This window comes from Artemia sp. Qi Xiang Cuo, chromosome 4 (genome assembly GCF_049724085.1).
Source record: "Artemia sp. Qi Xiang Cuo chromosome 4, ASM4972408v1, whole genome shotgun sequence".
Taxonomy (NCBI): Eukaryota; Metazoa; Arthropoda; class Branchiopoda; order Anostraca; family Artemiidae; genus Artemia; species Artemia sp. Qi Xiang Cuo.
This window is the reverse complement of record NC_142797.1, coordinates 77,881,263-77,908,934: the sequence shown is the minus strand read 5'-3', so window position 1 is coordinate 77,908,934 and position 27,672 is coordinate 77,881,263. Positions and strand designations below refer to the sequence as shown.

Sequence of the window (27,672 nt, the reverse complement as noted above, 5' to 3'; positions counted from 1 at the left end):
CAGCTTTTGCTTCTGCGCAAAAACCGTCATTTATGTCATGTATGCTATCATATGTCTTTTCTCTTTTGGAACTCTTTACCAAAATATATTCATAGTTCATTTATAAAAAACATTTTACTTTTGAGTAAATATAACTTTCTGCTAACCATTCAGTTATCGATTTTTTACTATACATTCAACAGCTGGCTGTTTTGGCTGTATATTAAATAGCCATCTTTTTGAAAATGATTGTAAATATATACAATACATATTTAAAGAATTTAAATTGACGGCACAGTTTAAATAATTTCTTATCTAGGGAATAATTATAAGTTTTGCAACTCCTCTGGTCAAGAACAGCACCTTCTCCGTTGCATATCATAACAAGCGTAAATGTTACCTTTTGCAAGCTGTTAGAAGTAAAGAATTGCTGCTTTCAGGCTTAAGGGCCGTATCCGTATTGTCCTGCTAGTTATTTTTTTTGGTATTTTGATTCATAATAATTTATTGAACCGCTTCTCTTACTATGAAAAAGATAGGAAAAGATTGCAGTATTTTAAAATAAGGAGGGGAAAAAGTATCTGGTCAACTTCTGAGAAAATTCCCAAAAACAGCCTCCCAAACTATTCTTAATGGCAGGGTCAGTGGTGTATAGTAGATCAGGAGATTTAAAGTGTGATTGAACATACATTGTCCTGCTGATCTCCCCTTTGGGAATAGCCTAGTGTGTGGTTTTTCAAAATCATCTTCAAAGCTGTTCTCAAAGGGAGGATTGGTGGTGCAACGCAGATCAGGAGGTTCAAAGTGTGATTAAGAACACATTGCTGTGCTGATCGCTCTTTTGGGAATATCCTAATGTGCAATTTTTGCGAATCATCTCCTAGGCTATTCTCGAAGAGAGTATCAGTGGTGCATCGTAGATTAGGAGTTTCAAAGCGTGATTGAACACACATTGCGCTGCTGATCCTCCTTCTGGGAATAGCCTAGTGTAAGGTTGTTTTTGAAAATTATCTTAAAAATGTGAAAATGCCTGATATGGCCTTTTGTTGTGACACTTGAAAATTATCAAATTCAAATGTGACAGTTGGATGAAAACCTAACACTCGAAGCCCTCTCCTTTCCTAACCCGGCACATATTTTAAAAGCTAACTCACTTGTAGACTAAAACATGGAATAGGATACTAAATAGATATTATTTTATGAAGAATCTTTCTGGGAACAGAAATATTCAAAAATGCCAAAGAATCCCACAAATTGATTTTTCTTCAATAATTCCAATTTATAATTTATTGTTACCTTTTGATGTTACTGTTCTCGCCCAAGCCCTCACCAGCTTCTGTTCTGGTGTCCTGCTAGTTATTTTTTTTTGTATTTTGATTCATAATAATTTATTGAGCCGCTTCTCTTGCTATGAAAAAGATAGGAAAAGATTGCAATATTTTAAAATAAGGAGGGGAAAAACTATCGGGTCAAATGCTTTGCCTTTAAGCCTGCAGAGTGCTGAAAACTAAGAGGTCACACTTATAAGCTTTTAACCAAACAATTAAGAGTTTAAAGCGTCACGCGTTTTTTTTTCCAAAAACGGGCATGTGGCGGTACATAAAGGTGCCGCCTTGCGACACAAGACATTTTTATGTTCTTTCTTTATGGAGATATGTTTTTTTTTTATCTTTTTTAATGTATTTCTTTGTTTTGTGACATAAATCAAGATTGGTGGATGTTACTAATGTAAAGAATATAGTAGATATGTAAATTAAAAGCGACAATTAGTGAAATCGTAAACGTTATCATAAGTTTAAAAAAACTTAACAAGAAAAGCGAAAGTAAAAAGCCAGTCTTGATTAAATTGAGTGCTTACTATATTATAGCAAGAGTACATAGGATTATGTCAGGTAGTCTTTCTCGATCATTTCTAATTAATACTATGAAAATAATTTCTTATTATTTTAATTAATCTAATAACTTACTTAATTTGAGGATTTGTAATTTCAAAATAGATAAAGAAATTACATATTTTGAGCACTCAATTGCTATCTGTTATAGTAATGACTATTTCCCCCATCTTTTGCGAAATAATAAGGTATTTAGAAATTGAAACAACAAAGAATTACACCTCCTCTGGGCAACAAGCAGCATCTTCTCCGGTGCAAATCATAACGCGTAAATGTTAGCTTTTAAAAGTAATTAGAAAAAAAAATGATACTTTCGGGCCTAAAGACCGTATCTGATATTTTCCCGCTTCTGAAAAAATTCCCAAAAATAGTCTCCCAAACTAATCTTAAAGGGAGGATCAGTGGTGTATCGTAGATCAGGAAGTTCAAAGTGTGATAAAGCACACATTACCATGCTGATCACTTTGGGAATAGCCTAGTCTAAGGTTTTGAAAATTATCCTTTTGTTGTGACACTGACAAGATTGTCAGTTTTAAATTTGACAGTCGGGAAAAACCTATGATTTGCAGCCCTACTCTTTCTTATCCTGGCACATATTTTTATAAGCTAAACCATTTGTAGACTGAAAACTGGAATATGGTACTAAATAGATATTATGTTATCAAAAACTTATTTGATGATGGGCGTATTTATAAATGCCAAAGAAACCTGAAAATTAATTCCTCTTCAATAATTTCAATTTATTAGTTATTGGTAGCTTTAAATGACATTGTTCTCGCCCATGCCCTTACCAGCTTAACTTTTGGTGTCCTGCTAGTTAATTTCTTTATATCTTGATTCGTAATAAGTTCTGGTGCTGCTACTCTTACTATGAAATATTTAGAAAAAGATTATAATAATTTAAAATAAGGAGGGGAAGGAGTATACGGTGATATATTTTGGGTATAAGTCTGCACAGCACCCTAACTGGACTGCACCTCTAAATTTTCTGAATCACTGATACTGAAAGCTAGGAGGTTACATTTATAAGCTTTTAAAAAAAAAAAAAAAAAAAAAAATCTAATTAAGCGTTTAAAGTGTCGCACTAATATCGGCTTGAAGTGATTTAGTTTTATCCAAAAACTGACATGTGGCGGTACATAAAGGTGCGACGAAAGACATTTTCATGTACTTTTTTCTTGGGAGAATTTTTTGTATTCCTTTATTTTGTGACATAAATCAAGATTGGTTGATTTTACTAATGTGAAAAGAATATAGTAGATACGTAAATTAAAAACGACAATTAGTGAAATCGCAAACGTTATCAAAAGTTGAAAAAAAAAACTTAACAAGAAAAGCTTTGTCACGAAAGTATAAAGCCAGTCTTGATTAAATTTATTGCAAACTATATTGTAGTACGAGTGCAAAGAATTATGTCAGGTAGTCTTTCTCGATCAATTCTAATTAATATTAAATAAAAAACAAGTTTTTTTTAAACTAAAATTAAGGAGCGATATTAAAACTTAAAACGAACAGAAATTATTCCGTATATGAAAGGGGCTGTCCCCTCCTCAAAGCCTTGCTCTTTACGCTAAAGTTTGACTTTTTCTCACAGCTCTATTTTTTAAAACAATGTTTTAAAAGTTTTAATGTCGCTCCTTACTTTCAGTTTAAAAAAAAACTTTTTTTTTATTTAATTTTTGAACGTTTTTGAATTAATGCAGCTTTGATTTTGGCTTACCGTATATGAATAATTAAAATTAAATTTGCATATTAATTTTACTATTTTTGGCTAAATGACTTTCTCGAAGTTTTGATCTGACGTAACATACGAAATAGCTTACGTAACGAACTTCGATGTTCGTGTATTTTTATTACGTAAATGAGGGGTTCTCGCCCTAGTCAATACCTCGCTCTTTATGCTAAAGTTCGAATTTTGTTCCAATTCTTTAAGAATGGCCCCTTGAATCACAAAGGCCGTTTAATTAGAATAGATAGCTTTTTTGAAAGTAGGAAACAAACTTCAGCTAAAAGAGCGAGGTATTGACTAGGAGGAGAACCCCTTAAATATTTAATAATTCTGTTTGTTTTAAATTTAATGCTGCTCCTTACTTTCAGTTGAAAAAAACTTATTTTTATTTAATTTCTGATGTTTTTTTAAATAATGCTGAGAAATCCGATGCCCTTCCCTCATAGAAATGTCCCTTCCCCCGTGACAATATCCTCCATGGAAAGATCCTCCCACTTAACCCCCCTCTGATCCCCTCCCCACGAGAAAAAATCCTTCCTGAAAACGTCTGCATACTTCCAAATAACAAATACTATATGTAAACAATGGGCAAAGTTCATAACTTGCAGCCCTTTCCCCGGCGATTGTGGAGGATTAATTCATCCTCAAAGACATATTTATTAGGTTTGCGACTGTGCTGAAAAAATTGGCTCTGTAAAAATTTTGATCGGGTGACTTTGGGAAAAAAATGAGGGTAGGAGGGGTTTAGTTGGCCTCCAATTTTTTTGGTTACTTAAAAAGGGTACTAGAACTTATGATTTCTATTCGAATGGGCCCTCTTGCGGTATTTTATGACCAATGCGTTGATACGATCACCCCTGTGAAAAAAAACAAATAAATAAACACATATTCGTGATCTTTCTTCTGGCAAAAAAAAGCAAAATTCCATGTTTTTGCAGATAGGAGCTTGAAACCTCTACAGTAGGGCTCTCTGATAAGCTGAATATGATGGTTTCATTTTCATTAAGATTTTAGGTTTTTTAGGGGGAGTTTCCCTCTTTTTTCGAAAATAAGGCAAATTTTTTCAGGCTCTTAATTTTTGAAGAGATTAAACTTGATATAACTTAAATATTTTAAATCAGCATAAAAATCTGATTTTTTTGATATATCTACTGGTATCAAAATTCCCTTTTTTAGGGTGTTGGTTAATATTGAGCCGGGTCGCTCCTTACTTACATTTAGTTACCATGAACAGTTTGACTATGAAAATAATTTCTTCTTGTTTTAATTAGTCAAATAACTTACTTAATTTTAGGATTTTTTATTTCAAACTATATTAAGAAATTGTATGTTTTGAGTACTGAATTGCTATTTATATGGCAATGACTATTTTCCCCATCTTTTGCGAAACAATCAGATATTTAGAAATTCAAACAATAGAGAACAAAGCATTGGAGTAGGGGTATTCAGCCTGGACTGCAGTTGCATACAGAGGAAGGAATTAAAAGGAGAAACTATTAAATATCTGTCTAAGTACCTGCGATACCAATACGTCCGTACCGATAGGCGTGATATAGATACGTCCGATACTACGGAGGGTCACATCATCACCAAAACCACCAATAGAGGTCTTTGAACTATGTTGAACAAAATGGCTATCTCAAAATTTTGATAGGATAATTTTAGGGGGAGAGGCCTAAGGGAGGGGCTACTTGCCTTCCAATCTTTTCGGTCACTTAAAGAAGGCACTAGCAAATTTAATATCCATTCAAATGAGGCAATAAGCATCCCTCTATGATGTTCTGGTCTTTCGCTAGCCCTGTTGGAAAAAAAAGAAAGAAAACAGGAGACACATCAGTGCTACTCGTGCAAAAAAGTATTTTTCCTTGGTGTTCAAGGGTGGAGGACTGTAATTGTCCTAAAAGAGGTTTTCCACCATGATGATTACAATGGTGTACTTTCTATTTCGATTTGATGCCATTTCATGGGATTTCAGGCTCTTTTTCAAAATCATCATAAATTTCTTTTTGCAATAAACTTTTACTTTTAAGATTAACCGAAACAATAGTTACTATTCCTGATTCGGTGTCAGATGGTAATTTTTTTCACTAGGCATTTTGTTTAACACATTTTTCAACTTTTCGTTAATATGGGCTGTGGTTTGCTTTTTACTAGGTTGCAGCTACTGCTGCAACCATTATAGGAAAATTTGAATGCCAAAGACAGATAAGAAACGTATATCTATATGCTATACATAGTAACAACATACGGGAGCCGGCGTATCCCCCCCTTGATATTTACCACCCACATTCCCTTTTGACAACTCTAAATGTTAATAAGAAGGGAAAATGAAAGTTATTTATTGCTGTTAATTTATGTGCCAATGCTTGTAAATTGGTTGGTAGCTTCTCACTTTTTCTGTTTTCTGCTTAAGAATTGAAATAACGGATATTAAGTAAAATTTTGGACTAGATGTGTTTATTTAGTCAAAATTTTCGATGAACAGTATTTTGTTAAATAATTTCTTTATAATAATTTTACTAAAGAAATTTGGGTGGATAGAGACGGGTATTAATGTTCATGTGGATGGAAGTTCTGCATGATTTGGTCTTCTACGTAGCTGAAGCCATGATAGCATCGATAATATGCACCACCATGCACCACAGGGAGTTTTTTGGAAGGTGGAGGATTGGTGAGACAATACTGAAGAGTTTTAAAATATAAGTATGGAGGGGTATTCAAAAAGTACGCAGCATTTTTGGTCATAGATGCAATAGCAACCGTTTTGTGGGACTTTGAAAAGGTTGTACTTGTAGACTTTTTTGAAAGTCGAAAAAATGTCACAGGAATCAATTATGTTGAAGTTTCGGGAAAGGAGAACAGAGTTAGCTAAAAACATCCATGAAAGCTCCATCGCTGAATCCTCTCTCCATCACGACAACGCCCAAGTGCATTCTTCAAACGTTCCTAAAGCTTTTTTTAGAGACTTTTGATGGGAATTGCCTGGGCTCTGGGCGGGGGGGATGTAAACATAAGTTCTCTTATGTTTAGATACATTGTATGCGCTGGTTTAAATGCCTGTTTAACGCTGGTTTAACGCTGGTTAAATGCTGGTTTAACCTTTTATATTGGAGAAGAAGAAAATCACCATTAAAAATCGGTGAAAATAAAGCTCCTGGTACTACTTGTTACAAACAATCCCCCCAGAATTTCCTGGCGAGGCCCATAATGTCCTGCCTCGCCTTTTTCCCCTCTGTGCCGATAGAAACATGAATGAAATATTTACACAGGTTCAGTAATTGCACCTTTAGGGATATCAGCACCCCCTACAGCAATCAGGGCAAGGACTGTAAGTTAGGCTATTCGTTAGTAGAGGTCTAAGTACCATTTTGCTTGCAGGTATAGGAATTCCCATGTCATTTGCTTGCAGCTATAGGACCATGCTATTCTAAGGGTTTATATTCCCTCCCATACTATTCTAAGGGCTTATATTCCCTCCCATGCTATTATAAGGGTTTATGTTCCCTCCCATGCTATTATAAGGGTTTATGTCGGATGCCCTAGGAAAACATTTCTATGGAAGCTCTACGCCTTTTCAAAGAGAGTGAAAAAAAGGGTAAAAGCAAATATCAATTACCAACGGGGAGTCCCCGCCGTTTTTTTTTTAAATCTAAAACTGGAGAGTGTCACATTATATATTAAGAAATACTTTTTTAGGCAAAGCTTTGAATAACCCGAGTGTTATGTACAGTTCCATTTTTGTAGTCTGTGTTATAAATAGTGGTTTCTGATTTGTTTTGGACAATTGCCTTTAGCCAACAATAGTTTAGAAATAAAAAAAATTTAACAAGAAATGGCTGAAAAGTATTTTGGGGGAGATGGGATGATTGTGTACTGTATAATACACAAGTGATGTTTGGACAGTGTTGTCAATTTAAAATAGTTAAGAAATAAAAAAATTTAACAAGAAATGGCTGAAAAGTGTTTTGGGGGAAGATGGGTTGATTGTGTACTGTATAATACACAATTGATGTTTGGACAGTGTTGTCAATTTAAAATATACTTCGATGTGCTGTCACTTTAAAATAGTTAAGAAATAAAAAAATTTAACAAGAAATGGTTGAAAAGTGTTTTGGGGGGAAATGGGTTGATTTTGTACTGTATAATACACAAGTGATGTTTGGACAGTGTTGTCAATTTAAAATATACTTCGATGTGTTGTCAATTTAAAATAGTTAAGAAATAAAAAAATTTAACGAGACATGGCTGAAAAGTGTTTTGGGGGGAGAACGGTTGATTGTGTACTGTATAATACACAAGTGATGTTTGGACAGTGTTGTCAATTTAAAATATACTTCGATGTGTTGTCAATTTAAAATAGTTAAGAAATAAAAAAATTTAACAAGAAATGGCTGAAAAGTGTTTTGGGGAGAGATGGGTTGATTGTGTACTGTATAATACACAAGTGATGTTTGGACAGTGTTGTCAATTTAAAATATACTTCGATGTGTTGTCAATTTAAAATAGTTAAGAAATAAAAAAAATTTAACGAGAAATGGCTGAAAAGTGTTTTGGGGGGAGATGGGTTGATTGTGTACTGTATAATACACAAGTGATGTTGGGACAGTGTTGTCAATTTAAAATATACTTCGATTGTGTTGTCAATTTAAAATAGTTTAGAAATAAAAAAATTTAAAAAGAAATGGCTGAAAAGTATTTTGAGGGACATGGGTCGATTGTGTACTGTACAATACACAAGTGATGTTTGGACAGTGTTGTCAATTTAAAATAGTTTAACATTATACTATTCGAAGAAGTTGATACTAAAGGGGTGTATATGACAAGAAAAGAATTGTAATAACGGATAGCTTTACGTCTTCAATGTGTTCCATATAATACATAAGTGGTGGAGTGATGGGAGCGGGGTGTCTTAGAGTACTTATAGTGTGATAGTGGAGGGGAGAGTTGCTAGCGAAAAACCCATGTGGATGAGTTGAAATACAATTTTTAACGAGAAATCGTTTTTGGGGGGATGGAGCGATGACAGATTGGATGTCTCAGACTAGTGATAGTGCTGTACTGTGGTTCGAATTGCTTGTGAAAAACCCAAATTAATGACTTGAAATAAAATTTTTAACAAGAAATGTCTGAAAAGTTTTTTTGGGGGGTTTGGGGCGATGACAGAGTGGATTTCTTAGACTAGTCATAGTGCTGTACTCTGGCATGAATTGCTTTCGAAAACCCGAATGAATTAGTTGAAAATAAAGTTTTAACAAGAAATGTCTGAAAAGTATTTTTTGGGGAATGGGGCGATGACAGAGGGGATGTCTTAGACTCGTTATAGTGCTGTACTCTGGCATGAATTGCTTTCGAAAACACGCATTAATTATATGGAAATAAATTATTAACAAGAAGTGTCAGAAAAGTATTTTTTTTGGGGGGGATGGAGCGATGACAGATTGGATGTCTCAAACTAGTGATAGTGCTGTACTGTGGTACGAATTACTTGTGAAAAACTCAAATGAATGACTTGAAATAAAAGTTTTAACAAGAAATGTCTGAAAAGTATTTTTGGGGGATGGGGCGATGACAGAGTGGATGTCTTAGACTAGTTATAGTGCTGTACTCTGGCATGAATTGCTTTCGAAAACCCGGATGAATTAGTTGAAAATAAAGTTTTAAAAAGAAATATCTGAAAACTATTTTTGGGGATGGGACGTGACAGAGTGGATGTCTTAGACTAGTTATAGTGCTGTACTCTGGCATGAATTGCTTTCGAAAACCCGGATGAATTAGTTGAAAATAAAGTTTTAACAAGAAATGTCTGAAAAGTATTTTTTTGGGGGATGGGGCGATGACAGAGTGTATGTCTTAGACTAGTTATAGTGCTGTACTCTGGAATGAATTGCTTTAGAAAGACCGGATGAATTCGTTGAAAATAAAGTTTTAACAAGAAATGTCTGAAAAGTATTTTTTGGGGGATGGAGCGATGTCAGATTGGATGTCTCAGACTAGTGATAGTGTTGTATTGTGGTACGAATTGCTTGTGAAAAACCCAAATGAATGACTTGAAATAAAATTTTAACAAGAAATGTCTGAAAAGTATTTTTTGGGGCATGGGACGATGACAGAGTGAATGTCTTAGACTAGTTATAGTGCTGTACTCTGGCATGAATTGCTTTCGAAAACCCGGATTAATTAGTTGAAAATAAAGTTTTAACAAGAAATGTCTGAAAAGTATTTTTTGGGGGTGGGGCGATGACAGAGTGGATGTCTTAGACTAGTTATAGTGCTGTACTCTGGCATGAATTGCTCTCGAAAACCCGGATGAATTAGTTGAAAATAAAGTTTTAACAAGAAATGTCTGAAAAGTATTTTTTTTTGTTAAAAACGATTGGCTTAAATAAAAGTATAACTGTTAAAATAACAACAGAAGGTCATCAAATAATTCCTTTGTCTTTTTTTTGTTAAACACTATTGGACTAAATAAAATTGTAACTCTTAAAATAACAACAACTATAGTTCAGTAAATAATTCCTTTTATTTTTTTTTGTTAAAACCAGTTGGATTAAATAAAAGCATAACTCTTAAAACAACAACTGAAGGTCATTAAATAATTCCTTTGTTTTTTTTTTTGTTAAACACGATTGGCTGAAATAAAAGCGGAACTTTTAAAATCACAACAACTAAAGGTCAGTAAATAAATCTTTTGTTTTTTTTTTGTTAAACACGAGCTATTGTAGAAAATAATTTCAAAGTACCAAGTCACATGATAGTTACGCTATTATAGAAAATAATTTCAAAGTACCAAGTCACAAGATAGTTACGCTATTGTAGAAAATAATTTTAAAGTACCAGGTAACATGATATTTCCGTTAATAGAGAAATTAATATCAAAGTACAAAGTCAAATAATAGTTACGCTATTATAGAAAATAATATCAAAGTACCCATTCAAATGATAGTTACGCTATTGTAGAAAATAATTTCAAAGTACCAAGTCAGATGATAGTTACGTTATTATAGAATATCAATTCAAAGTACCTAGTCACATGATAGTTACGCGTTTATAGAAATTAATTTAAAAGTACCAAATCACATGATCGTTACGCTTTTATATAAAACTATTTCAAAATACCAAGTCACATGATAGTTACGATTTTGTAGGAAATAATTAGAAACCACCAAAACACTTGATATCTACGCTATAAAGACAATTATTTCAAAGGAACAAGTCACAAGATAGTTAAACTTTTAGAAAAAAAATGTAAAATGTATAGGTATATAAACTCTTATGTGTAAAAAAATATCAAATTACCAACTAATATGATAGTTACGCTATTGTAGAAAATAATTTCAAAGTACCAAATCACATGATAGTTACGCTATTGTAGAAAATAATTTCAAAGTACCAAGTCACATGATAGTTAAGCTATTATATAAAATAATTTCAAAGTACCATGTCACATGATAGTTACACTATTGTAGAAAATAATTTCAAAGTACCAAGTCACATGATAGTTACACTATTGTAGAAAATAAGTTCAAAGTACCATATCACATGATAGTTACGCTATTGTAGAAAATAATTTCAAAGTACCAAGTCACATGATAGTTACGCTATTATAGAATATGATTTAAAAGTACCAAGTCACCTTATAGTTACGCTATTTTATTAATAATTTCAAAGTACCAACTCACATGATAGTTACGCTATTGTATAAAATAATTTCAAAGTTCCAAGTCACAGAATAGTTACGCTATTGTAGAAAATAATTTCAAAGTACCTCGTCACATGATAGTTACGCTATTATAGAAAATAAATTCAAAGTACCAAGTCACATTATAGTTGCGCTATTGTAGAAAATAATTTCAAAGTGCCAATTCACATGATAGTTACGCTATTGTAGAAAATAATTTCAAAGTACCAAGTCACATGATAGTTACGCTATTGTATAAAAAAATTTCAAAGGACCAAGTCACATTATAGTTACGCTATTGTATAAAATAATTTGAAAGTAACATGCGCCCTGATAGTTATATTATTTTATCGAATTATTTCAAAGTACGAAGTCATAGGATAGTTATGATGTTGTGGAAAACAATATAAAAGTACCATTTTGGATGTAAGTTAAACTTATATATAAATTACAATCAAATTCCAAAGTCACATAATAGTTACGCTATTGTAGAAAATAATTTCAAAAAACCAAGTCACATGATAGTTACGCTTTTGTAAAAAATAATTTAAAAGTACCAAGTCACATGATAGTTACGCTATTGTAGAAAATAATTTCAAAGTACCAAGTCACATGATAGTTAAGCTATTGTAGAAAGTAAATTCAAAGTACCATATCAAATGATAGTTACGCTATTATAGAAAATAACTTCAAAGTACCAAGTCACATTATAGTTATGCTATTGTAGAAATTAATTTCAAAGTGCCAAGTCACATGATAGTTGCGCTATTGTAGAAAATAATTTCAAAGTACCATGTCACATGATAGTTACGCTATTGTATAAAAAAAATTTCAAAGTACCAAGTCACATTATAGTTACGCTATTGTATTAATAATTTCAAAGTACCAAGTCACATGATAGTTACGCTATTGTATAAAATAATTTCAAAGTACCAAGTCACATGATAGTTACGCTATTATATAAAATAATTTCAAAGTACCAAGTCACATGATAGTTACGCTATTATAGAAAATAATTTCAAAGTACCAAGTCACTTGATAGTTACGCTTTTGTAGAACATAATTTAAAACAACCAAGTCACATGATAGTTACGCTATTGTAGAAAATAATTTAAAAGTACCAAGTCACATGATAGTTACACTATTGTAGAAAATAATTTCAAAGTACCAAGTCACATGATAGTTACACTATTATAGAAAATAATTTCAAAGTACCATAGTCACATGATAGTTACGCTACTTATAGAAAATAATGTCAAAGTAACCCAGTCACATGATAGTTACGCTATTGTAGAAAATAATTTTAAAGTGCCAAGTCACATGATAGTTAGCTGTTATTATAGAAAATAATTTCAAAGTACCAAGTCACATGATAGTTACGCTATTATAGAAAATAATTTCAAAGTACCAAGTCACATGATAGTTAAACTATTGTAGAAAATAATTTCAAAGTACCAAGTCACATGATAGCTACGCTATTGTAGAAAATAATTTCAAAGTACCAAGTCACATGATAGTTACGCTATTATAGAAAATAATTTCAAAGTACCAAGTCACTTGATAGTTACGCTATTGTAGAAAATATTTTCAAAGTACCAAGTCACATGATAGTTTCGCTATTGTAGAAAATAATTTCAAAGTACCAAGTCACATGATAGTTACGCTATTGTATAAAATAATTTCAAAGTACCAAGTCACATGATAGTTACGCTATTGTAGAAAATAATTTCAAAGTACCTTGTCACATGATAGTTACGCTATTGTATAAAATAATATCAATGTACCAAGTCACATGATAGTTACGTTATTACAGAAAATAATTTCAAAATACCAAGTCACATGATAGTTACGCTATTATAGAAAATAATTTCAAAGTACCAAGTCACATGATAGTTACGCTATTGTAGAAAATAATTTCAAAGTACCAAGTCATATGATAGTTACGCTATTGTAGAAAATAATTTCAAAGTACAAGTCATATGATAGTTACGCTATTGTAGAAAATAATTTCAAAGTACCAAGAAATTTAATTCAGGAAATTATGGAAAAAATAATTTAGACGGGGTTACGTGCGCGCACGTAACCCCGTCAAAAATACTTTGAAATTATTTTCTATAATAGCGTAACTATCATGTGATTTGGTACTTTGAAATTATTTTCTATAAAAGCGTAACTATCATGTGACTTGGTACTTTGAAATGATTTTCTATAATAACGTAACTATCATGTGACTTGGTACTTTGAAATTATTTTCTACAATATAGTAACTATCATGTGACAAAGTACTTTGAAATTATTTTCTACAATAGCGTAACTATCGTGTGACTTGGTAGTTTGAAATTATTTTATACAATAGCGTAACTATCATGTGACTTGGTACTTTGAAATTATTTTCTACAATAGCGTAACTATCATGTGACTTGGTACTTTAAAAATTATTTTCTAAAATAGCGTAAATATCACGTGACTTGGTACTTTGATATTATTTTATAAAGAATCGTAACTATCATGTAACTTGGTACTTTGAAACTATTTTCTACAATAGCGTAACTATAATGTGACTTGGTACTATGAAATTATTTTCTATATTAGAGTAACTATCATGTGATTTGGTACTTTGAAATTATTTTCTATAAAAGCGTAACTATCATGTGACTTGGTACTTTGAAATGATTTTCTATAATAACGTAACTATCATGTGACTTGGTACTTTGAAATTATTTTCTACAATAGCGTAACTATCATGTGACTTGATACTTTGAAATTATTTTCTATAATAACGTAACTATCATGTGACTTGGTACTTTCAAATTATTTTCTACAATAGCGTAAATATCATGTGACTTGGTACTTTGAAATTATTTTCTACAATAGCGTAACTATCATGTGACTTGGTATTTTGAAATTATTTTCTACAATAGCGTAACTATTATGTAACTTGGTACTTTGAAATTTTTTTCTATAATAGCGTAACTATCATGTGACTTGGTACTTTGAAATTATTTTCTAAAAAATCGTACCTATCATTTGACATGTTAATTTGTTATTATTTTCTAAAAATTATTCAATTTAAAGTGACAGTTTAATTTTAAATTATTTTATACCATAGCTTAACTATCATGTCACTTGGTACTTTGAATTTATTTTATATACTAGAGTAACTATCATGTGACTTGGTACTTTGAAATTATTGTCTATAATAACGTATCTATAATGTGACTTGGTAATTTGTAATTATTTTATACAAGAGCTTAACTATAAAGTGAAATGGTTCTTTGAAATTATTTTATTCAATATCATAACTATCATGTGAGTTTGTATTTTGAATTTATTATGTACAATAGCTTAACTATAATGTGACTTGGTACTTTGATCTTATTTTCTAAAATAGCGTAACTATCATGTGATTTGGTACTTTGAAATTATTTTCTAGGATAGCGTAACTATAATGTGACTTGGTATTTTTAAATTATTTTATATAATAGCGTAACTATCATGTGAAACGGTACTTTGAAATTATTTTCTACAATAGCGTAACTATCGTGTGACTTGGTACTTTGAAATTATTTTATACAATAGCGTAACTATCATGTGACTTGGTACTTTGAAATTATTAATACAATAGCGTAACTAAAATGTGACTTGGTACTTTGAAATTATTTTATACAATAGCGTAACTATCATGTGACTCGGTACTTTGAAATTATTTTCTACAGTAGCGTAACTGTCATGTGACTTGGTACTTTCAAATTATTTTCTACAATAGCGTAACTATCATGTGACTTGGTACTTTGAAATTATTTTCTACAATAGCATAACTATAATTTGACGTGGTACTTTGAAATCATTTTCTATAATAGCGTAAATATCATGTGACACAGTACTTTGAAATTATTTTCTACAATAGCGTAACTATCGTGTGACTTGGTACTTTGAAATTATTTTATACAATAGCGTAACTATCATGTGACTTGGTACTTTGAAATTATTAAAACAATAGCGTAACAATAATGTGACTTGGTACTTTGAAATTATTTTATACAATAGCGTAACTATCATGTGACTTGGTACTTTGAAATTATTTTATAAAATAGCGTAACTATCATGTGACTTGGTACTTTGAAATTATTTTCTACTATAGCGAAACTATCTTGTGACTTGGTAATTTGAAATAATTTTCTAAAATAGCGTAACTATTATGTGACTTGGTACTTTGAAATTATTTTTTACAATAGATTAAATATCATGTGACTTGGTATTATGATAGTCTTTTCTAAAATAGAGTAACTATTATATAACTTGGTACTTTGAAATTTTTTTCTATCATAACGTAACTATCATGTGACATGGTACTTTGAAATTATTTTCTAAAATAGCGTAACTCATGTGACTTGGTACTTTGTAATTATTTTCTAAAATAGTTTAACTATCATGTGACATGATACTTTGAAATTATTTTCTAGAATAGCGTATCTATCATATGAGTTTGTGTTTTTAAAATTTTTTATATCATAGCTTAACTATCATGTGACAGGGTGATTTTATATTTTTGTCTTCAATAATTTATATAGCATTGGAAATTTTACTGCGAAACTATTACACGCAATAGCGTACAAATAATGGAATATTGTCCTTTGCTTTTTTTTTCTATAACATCATAACTATTCATTCAGTTGGTACTTTGAAAATATTATATAAGAAAGTGCAACTATGATGTGATATGGTACTTTGAAATTATATTCTACTATAGCGTAACTATCATGTGACTTGGTACTTTGAAATTATTTTCTACAATAGCGTAACTATCATGTGACTTGGTACTTTGAAATTATTTTCTACAATAGCGTAACTATCATGTGACACGGTACTTTGAAATTATTTTCTACAATAGCGTAACTATCGTGTGACTTGGTACTTTGAAATTATTTTCTACAATAGCGTAACTATCATGTGACTTGGTACTTTGAAATTATTAATACAATAGCGTAACTAAAATGTGACTTGGTACTTTGAAATTATTTTATAAAATAGCGTAACTATCATGTGACATGGTACTTTGAAATTATATTCTATAATAACGTAACTATCATATGATTTGGTACTTTGAAATTATTTTCCACAATAGCGTAACTATCATGTGACATGGTACTTTGAAATTATTTTCTACAATAGAGTAATTATAATGTGACTTGTTACTTTAAAATTATTTTGTACAATAGAGTAGATATCATGTAACACGGTACTTTGAAATTATTTTCTACAATAGCGTAACTATCATGTGACTTGGTACTTTGAAATTATTTTATACAATAGCGTAACTATCATGTGAGTTGGTATTTTTAAATTATTAATACAATAGCGTAACTATAATGTGACTTGGTACTTTGAAATTTTTTTCTATAATAGCGTAACTATCATGTGACTTGGTACTTTGAAATTATTTTCTACAATAGCGTAACTATCATGTGACTTGTTACTTTGAAATTATTTTCTACAAAAGCGTAACTATCATGTGACTTGGTACTTTGAAATTATTTTCTATAATAGCGTAACTATCATGTGACTCGGTACTTTGAAATTATTTTCTACAATAGCGAAACTATCGTGTGACTTGGTACTTTGAAATTATTTTATACAATAGCGTAACTATCATGTGACTTGGTACTTTGAAATTATTAATACAATAGCGTAACTATAATGTGACTTGGTACTTTGAAATTATTTTCTATAATAGCGTAACTATCATATGACACGGTACTTTGAAATTATTTTCTACAATAGCGTAACTGTCGTGTGACTTGGTACTTTGAAATTTTTTTATACAATAGCGTAACTATCATGTGACTTTGTACTTTGATCGTATTTTAAACAATAAATTAGAGATATTGTCTGATTGTACATTTTTATTTAGTTCAACATTTACTTAAATTTATTGTGTATGTGTACTTTTGAAATTAAATTATGTAAAAGCAATACAAAAAAGTGTCTCAAAGCGATGAATTTAATTCCTATTAAAGCTTATCTATAATGTGATATTGTATTTTGAAATTATTTTCTACAATATCTTAACAATCATGTGAGTTGGTTCTTTGAAATTATTTTCTATAATAGCGTAACTATCATGTGACTTGATACTTTGAAATTATTTTCTACAGAGCGTAACTATCACGTGACTTGGTACTTTGAAATTATTTTCTACAATAGCGTAACTATCATGCGACTTGGTACTTTGAGATTATTTTCTATAATAGCGTAACTATCATTTGACTTGGTACTTTGAAATTATTTTCTACAATAGATCGTGTTTAACAAAAAAAACAAAGTAATTATTTACTGACCTTTAGTTATTGTGATTTTAAAAGTTCCGCTTTTATTTCAGCCAATCGTGTTTAACAAAAAAAAACAACAAAGGAATTATTTACTGACCTTGAGTTGTGGGTTTAAGAGTTCGGCTTTTATTTCAGCCAATCGTGTTTAACAAAAAAAAAACAAACAAAAGGAATTATTTACTGACCTTGAGTTGTGATTTTAAGAGTTCTGCTTTTATTTCAGCCAATCGTGTTTAACAAAAAAAAAATTCTTTTCAGACATTTCTTTTTAAAAATTTATTTTCAAATAATTCATCCGGGTTTTCGAGAGCAATTTATGCCAGAGTACAGCACTATAGCTAGTCTAAGACATCCACTCTGTCATCGCCCCACTCCCCAAGAAATGATTTTCAGACATTTCTTGTTAAAACTTTATTTTCAAATAATTCATCTGGGTTTTCGAAAGCAATTCATGCCAGAGTACAGCACTATTACTAGTCTAAGACATTCACTCTGTCATCGTCCCATCCCCCAAAAAATACTTTTCAGACATTTCTTTTTAAAATTTTATTTCAAGTCATTCATTTGGGTTTTTCACAAGCAATTCGTACCAAAGTACAGCACTATCACTAGTCTGAGATATCCAATCTGTCATCGCTCCATCCCCCAAAAATACTTTTCAGACATTTCTTGTTAGAATTTATTTTCAACTAATTCATCCGGGTTTTCGAAAGCAATTCTTGCCAGAGTACAGCACTATAACTAGTCTGAGACATCCACTCTGTCATCGCCCCATCCCCCAAAAAAATACTTTTCAGACATTTCTTGTTTAAACTTTATTTTCAACTAATTCATCCTGGTTTCCGAAAGCAATTAATCCCAGAGTATAGCACTATAACTAGTCTAAGACATCCACTCTGTCATCGTCCCATCCCCCAAAAAATACTTTTCAGATATTTCTTGTTAAAACTTTATTTTCAACTAATTCATCCGGGTTTCCGAAAGCAATTCATGCAAGAGTACAGCACTATAACTAGTCTAAGACGTCCACTCTGTCATCGCCCCATCCCCCAAAAAATACTTTTCAGACATTTCTTGTTAAAAATTTTATTTCAAGTCATTCATTTGGGTTTTTCACAAGCAATTCGTACCACAGTACAGCACTATCACTAGTCTGAGACATCCTATCTGTCATCGCTCCATCCCCCCCCAAAAAAAATACTTTTCAGACATTTCTTGTTAAAACTTTATTTTCAACTAATTCATCCGGGTTTTCGAAAGCAATTCATACCAGAGTACAGCACTATAACTAGTCTAAGACATACACTCTGTCATTGCCCCATCCCCCCAAAAATACTTTTCAGACATTTCTTGTTAAAACTTTATTTTCAACTAATTCATCCGGGTTTTCGAAAGCAATTCATGCAAGAGTACAGCACTATAACTAGTCTAAGACGTCCACTCTATCATCGCCCCATCCCCTCCAAAAAATACTTTTCTGACATTTCTTGTAAAAAATTTATTTTCAACTAATTCATCCGTGTTTTCTAAAGCAATTCATTCCAGAGTACAGCACTATAACTAGTCTAAGACATCCACTCTGTCATCGCCCCATCCTCCAAAAAATACTTTTCAGACATTTCTTGTTAAAACTTTATTTTCAACTAATTCATCTGGGTTTTCGAAAGCAATTCATGCCAAAGTACAGCACTATAACTAGTCTAAGATATCCACTCTGTCATCGCCCCACCCCCCAAAAAATACTTTTCAGACATTTCTTGTTAAAACTTTATTTTCAATTAATTCATCCGGGGTTTCAAAAGCAATTTAAACCAGAGTACAGCACTATAACTAGTCTAAGACATACACTCGGTCATCGCCCCTTCCCCCAAAAAATAATTTTCAGATATTTCTTGTTAATACCTTATTTTAAACTCATTCATCCGGGTTTTCGAAAGCAATTCATGCCAGAGTACAGCGCTATAACTAGTCTAGGACGTCCACTCTATCATCGCCCCATCCCCTCCAAAAAATTTTTTTCAGACATTTATTGTTAAAACTTTATTTTCAACTAATTCATCAGTTTTTTATAAAGCAATTCATTCCAGAGTACAGCACTATAACTAGTCTAAGACAACCACTCTGGCATCGCCTCCATCCCCCAAAAAATACTTTTCAGAATTTTCTTGCTAAAACTTTATTTTCAAGTAATTCATCCGGGTTTTTTAAGGCAATTCATGCCGGAGTACAGCACAATAACTAGTCTTATACATCCACTCTGGCATCGCCCCTTCCCCCCAAAAATAATTTTCAGACATTTCTTGTTAAAACTTTATTTTCAACTAATTCTTCCGGGTTTACGAAAGCAATTCATGCCAGAGCACAGCACTATAACTAGTCTAAGAAATCCACTCGTTAATCGCCCCATCCCCCCAAAAATAATTTCCAGACATTTCTAGTTAAAAATTTATTTTCAACTAATTAATCCTGGATTTCGAACGCAATTTATTCCAGAGTACAGCACTATAACTAGTCTAAGACATCCACTCTGTCATCGCCCCATTCCCCAAAAAATACTTTTCAGACATTTCTTGTTAAAACTTTATTTTCAACTAATTCATCCGGGTTTTCGAAAGCAATTCATTCCAGAGTACAGCACTATAACTAGTCTAAGACATCCACTCTGTCATCGCCCCATCCCCCAAAAAATACTTTTCAGACATTTCTTGTTAAAACTTTATTTTCAACTTATTCATCTGGTTTTTCGAAAGCAATTCATGCCAGAGTAGAGCACTATAACTAGTCTAAGACATCCCCACTGTCATCGCCTCCACCCCCCAAAAAAAATACTTTCAGACATTCCTTGTTAAAACTTTATTTCAACTAAATCATTCGGGTTTCCGGAAACAATTCATGCCAAAGTACAGCAATATAACTAGTATAAGACATCCCCTCTGGCATCGCCCCCATCCCCCAAAAAAATACTTTTCAGAAATTTCTTGTTAAAACTTTATTTTCAACTAATTCATCCGGGTTTTCGAAAGCAATTCATGCCAGAGTACAGCACTATAACTAGTCTAAGACATCCACTCCGTCATCGCACCATCCCCCAGAAAAAACTTTTCAGACATTTCTTGTTAAAAATTGTATTTCAAGTCATTAAGTTGGGTTTTTCACAAGCAATTAGAACTACAGTACAGCAATATCACTAGTCTGAGACATCCAATCGGTCATCGCCCCATCCCCCCAAAAACAATTTTCAGACATTTCTCGTTAAAATTTTTATTTCAACTCATCCACATGGGTTTTTTTCCTAGCAACTCCCCCCTCCACTATCACACTATAAGTACTCTAAGACACCCCGCTCCCATCACTCCACCACTTATGTATTATATGGAACACATTGAAGACGTAAAGCTATCCGTTATTACAATTCTTTTCTTGTCATCTACACCCCTTTAGTATCAACTTCTTCGTATAGTATAACGTTAAACTATTTTAAATTGGCAACACTGTCCAAACATCACTTGTGTATTATACAGTACACAATCAACCCATCTCCCTCAAAATACTTTTCAGCAATTTCTCTTTAAATTTTTTATTTCTAAACTATTTTAAATTGACAACACATCGAAGTATATTTTAAATTGACAACATTGTCCAAACATCACTTGTGTATTATACAGTACACAATCAACCCATCTCCCCCCAAAACACTTTTAAGTCATTTCTCGTTAAAATTTTTTATTATTTAACTATTTTAAATTGACGACACATCGAAGTATATTTTAAATTGACAACACTGTCCAAACATCACTTGTGTATTATACAGTACACAATCAACCCATCTCCCCCCAAAACACTTTTCAGCCACTTCTTGTTAAGTTTTTTTATTTGTTAACTATTTTAAATTGACAACACATCGAAGTATATTTTAAATTGACAACACTGTCCAAACATCACTTGTGTATTATACAGTACACAATCAACCCACCTCCCCCCAAAACACTTTTCAGCCATTTCTCGTTAAATTTTTTTATTTCTTAACTATTTTAAATTGACAACACATCGAAGTATATTTTAAATTGACAGCACTGTCCAAACATCACTTGTGTATTATACAGTACACAATCAACCCATCTCCCCCCAAAACACTTTTCAACCATTTCTTGTTAAATTTTTTTATTTCTTAACTATTTTAAATTGACAACACATCGAAGTATATTCTAAATTGACAACACTGTCCAAACATCAATTGTGTATTATACAGTACACAATCAACCCATCCCCCCCCCAAAACACTTTTCAGCCATTTCTTGTTAAATCTTTTTGTTTCTTAACTCTTTTGAATTGACAACACATCGAAGTATATTTTAAATTGACAACACTGTCCAAACATCACTTGTGTATTATACAGTACACAATCAACCCATCTCCCCCCAAAACACTCTTCAGCCATTTCTTGTTAAATTTGTTTATTTATTAACTATTTTAAATTGACAACACTGTCCAAACATCACTTGCGTATTATACAGTACACAATCATCCCATCTACCCCAAAACACTTTTCAACCATTTCTTGTTAATTTTTTTTAATTTCTAAACTATTGCTGGTTAAAGGCAATTCTTCAAAACAAATCAGAAACCGCTCTTGATAGCAGAGACTTCAAAAATGGAACTGTGGATAACAAACGGGTGATTGACAGCTTTCCCTACAAAAGCATTCCTTAATACGCAATTTGACAATCTCTAGTTTTCGATTTAAAAAAAAAACAGCGGGGAATCCCCGTTCGTAATTGCTAATCACTTTAACCCTTTTTTTTCACTCTCTTTGAAAAGGTGTATAGCTTCCATAGAAATGTTTTCCTAGGGCATCCGACATAAACCCTTATAATAGCATGGGAGGGAAGATAAGAACTTATAATAGCATGGGAGGGAATATAAGCCCTTAGAATAGTATGGGAGGGAATATAAACCCTTAGAATAGCATGGTCCTATAGCTGCAAGCAAATAACATGGGAATTCCTATACCTGCAAGCAAAATGGTACTTAGACCTCTACTTTCGTTCATTGCAATAAATCAATCAATCAATTTATTCAACAAACAAGTTCACAACAAAACACTTCAGCAAAGACTCGCCCGTAAGGCTATATGGCCAGGAAAAAACAGGGGACAAAAAAATGAAACAAATACATTGGAAAAAAAACCATTTTCAACATAATACGTTTACACCTTTCCGAGACTCAACACAATAGAAAAAAAAATCAAAATAAAAAAAGAAGAAAAAAAATACAATGTTTAAAAGATTCAAACTTTAAGACTTTAAGAGACCCCCTCCCACCCCCCCAAAAAAGAATAAAATCTCCCTAAAAAAAAGACAAAAAAACAAAGTTTTAGAGTTTTCAGAGTTCAGAGTTTTTATTCACCAATAAATACAAAATGGAAATATAAAACCTTTATTCCCCTCGAGAGGCTCCATGGCCAGGCATACAAGGGGGATACAAAAATTTACACAATATACGCAACAACGAAAAAAAAAGAGAACAATTGCCAAATAGTATACAATATTAAAAAGAGAACATACCTGAGGCCTGGGAGTCAAAGCACAGGGAAGACAACCATACACCTTGAAATAAACAATGAGGGGATATTAACACCTCAGAAGAAGAAAAAATAAATAAAATAAAAATATAAATGAATAATAAAATAAATAAATTTATAAATAGAAAAAACGAAATGCTATTCTGTTTGATTCTTAACTTAATGGTCTTTAAGAATCCTTTTAAAATTCCCAAACAAGGGGCATCGCTTTACTGAAAAAGGTAGGGAATTCCAAACCTGTTGACAAGCAACGAGGGAGTTGAAATCTGACCGTATAGTAGCGGTAGGAGGACTACAGATATTAAATGAAAAACAAAGGTTATATCGAGCTGAGTCAGAAATAAGCACAGGAGTTTTTTGAAGAGATTTTGGAAGATTGCCATGGAGCTGATGAAAGACAAAAGAGGCACAAGAAAGAATGTAAATAGACAGTAGATTTAAGAGCGGTGTTGGTGAGGAACGGTTGGTATCCTTAACCATAAGCCATGCTTTATTATGCATGACAGAAAGTGACTACAATGTAGAAGGAAAGGTAGACATCCATACAATGGGGCAATAGGAAACATATGACTGTATTTATCCTATGTATATGGCAAAAAAAGAAGCTTCAGAACAGATCCAGGAAATGTGTGTCCAAGTTTACGAATGATACCCAAACTCCGTGACACCTTAATCCGAATCATGGCTATATGGCTTCTAAATGAAAGGTTCTCATCAAGCAGGATACGAAGAAACCGGACCACCTTATTCTCTGCTCTACACAAGGAGACTTGATATCACATTCTGTCTTCCCAAAAGTCCCAAGAGTGGTGTCATCAGCAAAAGAAACGATAAATCTTCATTAGAAATAGTATTAGAACATGAACGAACATCAGAATGAGACAGGTTGCAGCATTCCAGAGGCGTGGTGATTTTAACTGCTGAAATCAGATCATTAATATAAATCAGAAATAAAACTGGGCCAAGAACAAATCCCTGAGGTACGCCACAATATACTTCAGAAGGGCTCCGGAAAAGCGGATCAATTGAAATAAGCCTACCAGAAAGATAAGATTGAAACCAAGAGAAAGCATTTGATCTTATACGAATATGCGATATTTTGCTTACATATAGTACATGTTATTGAGAAAGGAATGCATGTTTGACCTTTTCTTTCCAAAAAGACGAAGGGCATTCATTTGGGGCTTTCATAGAATGCTGAGGGGAGTGTCAAACTAAATCGAAACATGTTATGTGTATACAAAACGCTGTGAAAACGCTGGTTTGTCAAAAGGCTGTAAATCAGGAATGTCTGAGTTTGTTAATTGGAAAAATTCAGGAAATGATAAGGGAGATGATCGATTGATTGGAAATGTTGACCAAATAATCAAATATTGTCCAAAATTTTACTTACAATCTAATATATGAATTCTTAAGCAGGAAACTGAAAAATCGGGAAGCTGCCAACCAATTTACAAGTATTAGTACAGACACTGAAATGTAATTAACTTTTTTCGGCTAAAATGTCAATCAAGGCAGGTGACAGAACAGAAACTTCCAAAGTGACCAGATTAATCAAATGGCGAATCCTTTGAACTGATATAAGTATTTTTCGATTTGTTGGGCTAAAATAATTGTAAGAACTGACCTTTCCTGAACTTAAATTAGAAAATTCTGTTCCGATTAATAAAAAAAGAAATTGACACTTCCTGATGATGTAAGTCTCATCAAAACTAAATATCTCTATATCAGGTCCAAATTGAAAGAAATTAAATGGCTTTTATAAGATATCTGGAATTTTCGACGTCGGCTTTTTGTTTTTTTCGTTTATCCAAATCTATTATCCAAGTTCTACAATTTATATAGATGCCGCCACCATAATTGTAAATAGTTTGGCCACACAAACTAAAAACGTTTATAATGAACGAGATAAGGTAATTCTTTTTAGTATCGATGGGCCTTAAATTTATTCATATGAACAGAGCTGTAGAAGAATAATTTAAGCTTTGTTCAAGAACCTCAAAACTCCTCAACCTCAGGTAGCTCAGCGGTTCCTCTTCTTTTTCTTGTTTTCTTTCTTGGATTGAACTAGTTAGTATTAGCCCCGCCCCATCAAAAAATTATCCAGATTATGCATTTTCAAGGATGAAGAACGATATAATTTCTGTTAATTAAAATACCTATGAGATCATCTGCTAGTTAAAACGCCACAGTATTTTCCACTTTGCGGGGAAATAAGATTGACATTTTGTCACTGTTGTATTTCAAAGAGGTTACTCGACTGGCCTGCGGCGGCTCCAAGATTCTACTGAAATACCGCAAATTGACACTTAAGACATCTAAGGTCATCAGCTGACAGCTGTTCGCGTGATAAGCCCTAAAATGCGTCTATATTCATCAGCAGCAATATCATGGCTGTCATAGTACTGAACAAACACATTAATTCCCATCCCAAAGTGAGGGGGCAAACACAAGAAAGGAATTTTCAAAGACATCTTATCAAATAAGAAATATTAAAAGCCTTAAATTTTCTTTTCGTTTGAAGTATGTCCAATTCTTTGGCATCAACCAATGATAGAAAATCAAAACTCCAACACTGCCTTCGGAAAACAAGGTAATTAGCCAAATATCGCACATGACGATAGTTTACTCTTAGGCATAACTTTGAAATGTATAAAAGACAATATCCCCAGTATGCTGTATGAAACAAAATAGCGAGGAGGACCACACTGCCTTTCCATCATAAACATCAACAACAAGAACAACAATAGGGAAATATTTTCGCAAGACAGTGTAATTTTATATTTTAATGAATATTTAAACCCTTTGTCCAAGGACCGTCCTCAGCAAAACATAAATATATAAAAGAAAAACGACTTACATTACATACCATACAATCATTAAAACTAAAATATTCTTCTTTAATTAGAAAAAAAAAATAATTTTTTAACTGAAAGTAAGGAGCGACATTAAAACTTTAAACGAACAGAAACTATTCCGTATATGAAAGGGGCTGTCCCCTCCTCAACGCCTTACTCTTTACGCTAAAGTTTTTTATTATTTAAAAAAATAAAGTTGGGAGACAGAGTCAAACTTTAGCTTAAAGAGCGAGGCATTGAGGAGGAACAGCCCCTTTCGTATACGGAATAATTTCTGTTCGTTTTAAGTTTTAATATCGCTCCTTACTTTCAGTTAAAAGAAAAACTGTTTTTTTTTATTTAATTAAAAAAAATATTCATTTTAGTTTTAATGGTTGTATGGTGTGTAATGTAAGTCCTTTTCTTTTATATATTTATATTTTGCTGAGGACGGCCCTTGGACAAAGGGTTGAAATATTAATTCAAATATGGAATTCCACTGTCTTGCGAAAATATTTCCCTATTGTTGTTAATGTTTGTGATGGAAAGGCAGTGTGGTCCTCGTCGCTATTTCGTGACCCTATGCCCAAGGGCTGTCCTCAGCAAAACATAAATACGAGGGCTATTCAGAAACTAGGGAACGTTTTCGTCTGACGCAGGTAGGCGCGCGGCGATCACGTATGTTTTGGTGTGACAGACGATCTGGAATTGTGACAGACGATCTTCTCGCCAAGGTTGATGAGAAGATTCGTGAATACCGTCGCTTTCACAATAACGGAGCTCTCGATTTGCTTCCTACAAGTTTCACGGACTTTGTTGTTTGAAATTGTGACTCACAAGCTTGGCTACCATAAATTTTGTGCAAGATGGGTGCCAAAAATGCTTACAGACCTCCATAAAGATCAGCGAATGGGAGCAGCCGTAATATTTCTAGACGCCTACCGCACACATGGTGATTCCTTACTGGATTGAATCGTAACGGGTGACGAGACATGGGTTAAGCACGTCAATTGCGAGACAAAATTGTAGTCTATGGAGAGGGGGCACACGAGTTCCCCTAAAAAAAAACCAAAAAAATTTGCAAATCTTGTCAGTGAGGAAGATTATGGCTACTGTTTTTTGGGATAGGCAAGGTGTGCTGCTTATTGACATTCTCGAGCGTAGTGCAACAATCAACTCTGATCGTTAATGCCGAAAATTGCACAAGCTTAGAAGAGTAGTGCAAAACAAGCACCGAGGAAAGTTAACGTCAGAAATTTTGGTTTGTTTCATGACAATGCCCGACCTCACACGGCAAATCGAACTGCAGAGCTTCTTGCCTCATTCAGATGGGAGATTTTCCCTTATCCACACTACATTCTCGACCTAGCACCGAGGGATTTTCACTTGTTCTCGAAGATGAAGAACTGGCTAGCGACACAGCGTTTTGATGACGTCGACGAGCTCCGAGCGTGCGTCACTGAGTGGCGTCTGTCGCAGGTGGCAGATTTCTATGACGAAGGAATTTCGAAGCTTGTCCACCGCTACGATAAGTGCCTTAATTTGTTTGGTGAGTATGTAGAAAAGTAGCATTTTAGTCACTCTTTCAGACGTATATAATAATATATTTTTCCTGTACCTAGTTTTTGTTTTATTACAAAACGTTCC

General features: G+C 32.7%; 1 protein-coding gene across 1 annotated transcript in view; it reads left to right on the top strand.

Annotated features, from left to right (window-relative positions):
* Positions 1 to 27,672, top strand: part of LOC148953458 (uncharacterized) — a 216,483-nt gene that overhangs the window by 691 nt on the left and 188,120 nt on the right. The window lies entirely within an intron of this gene.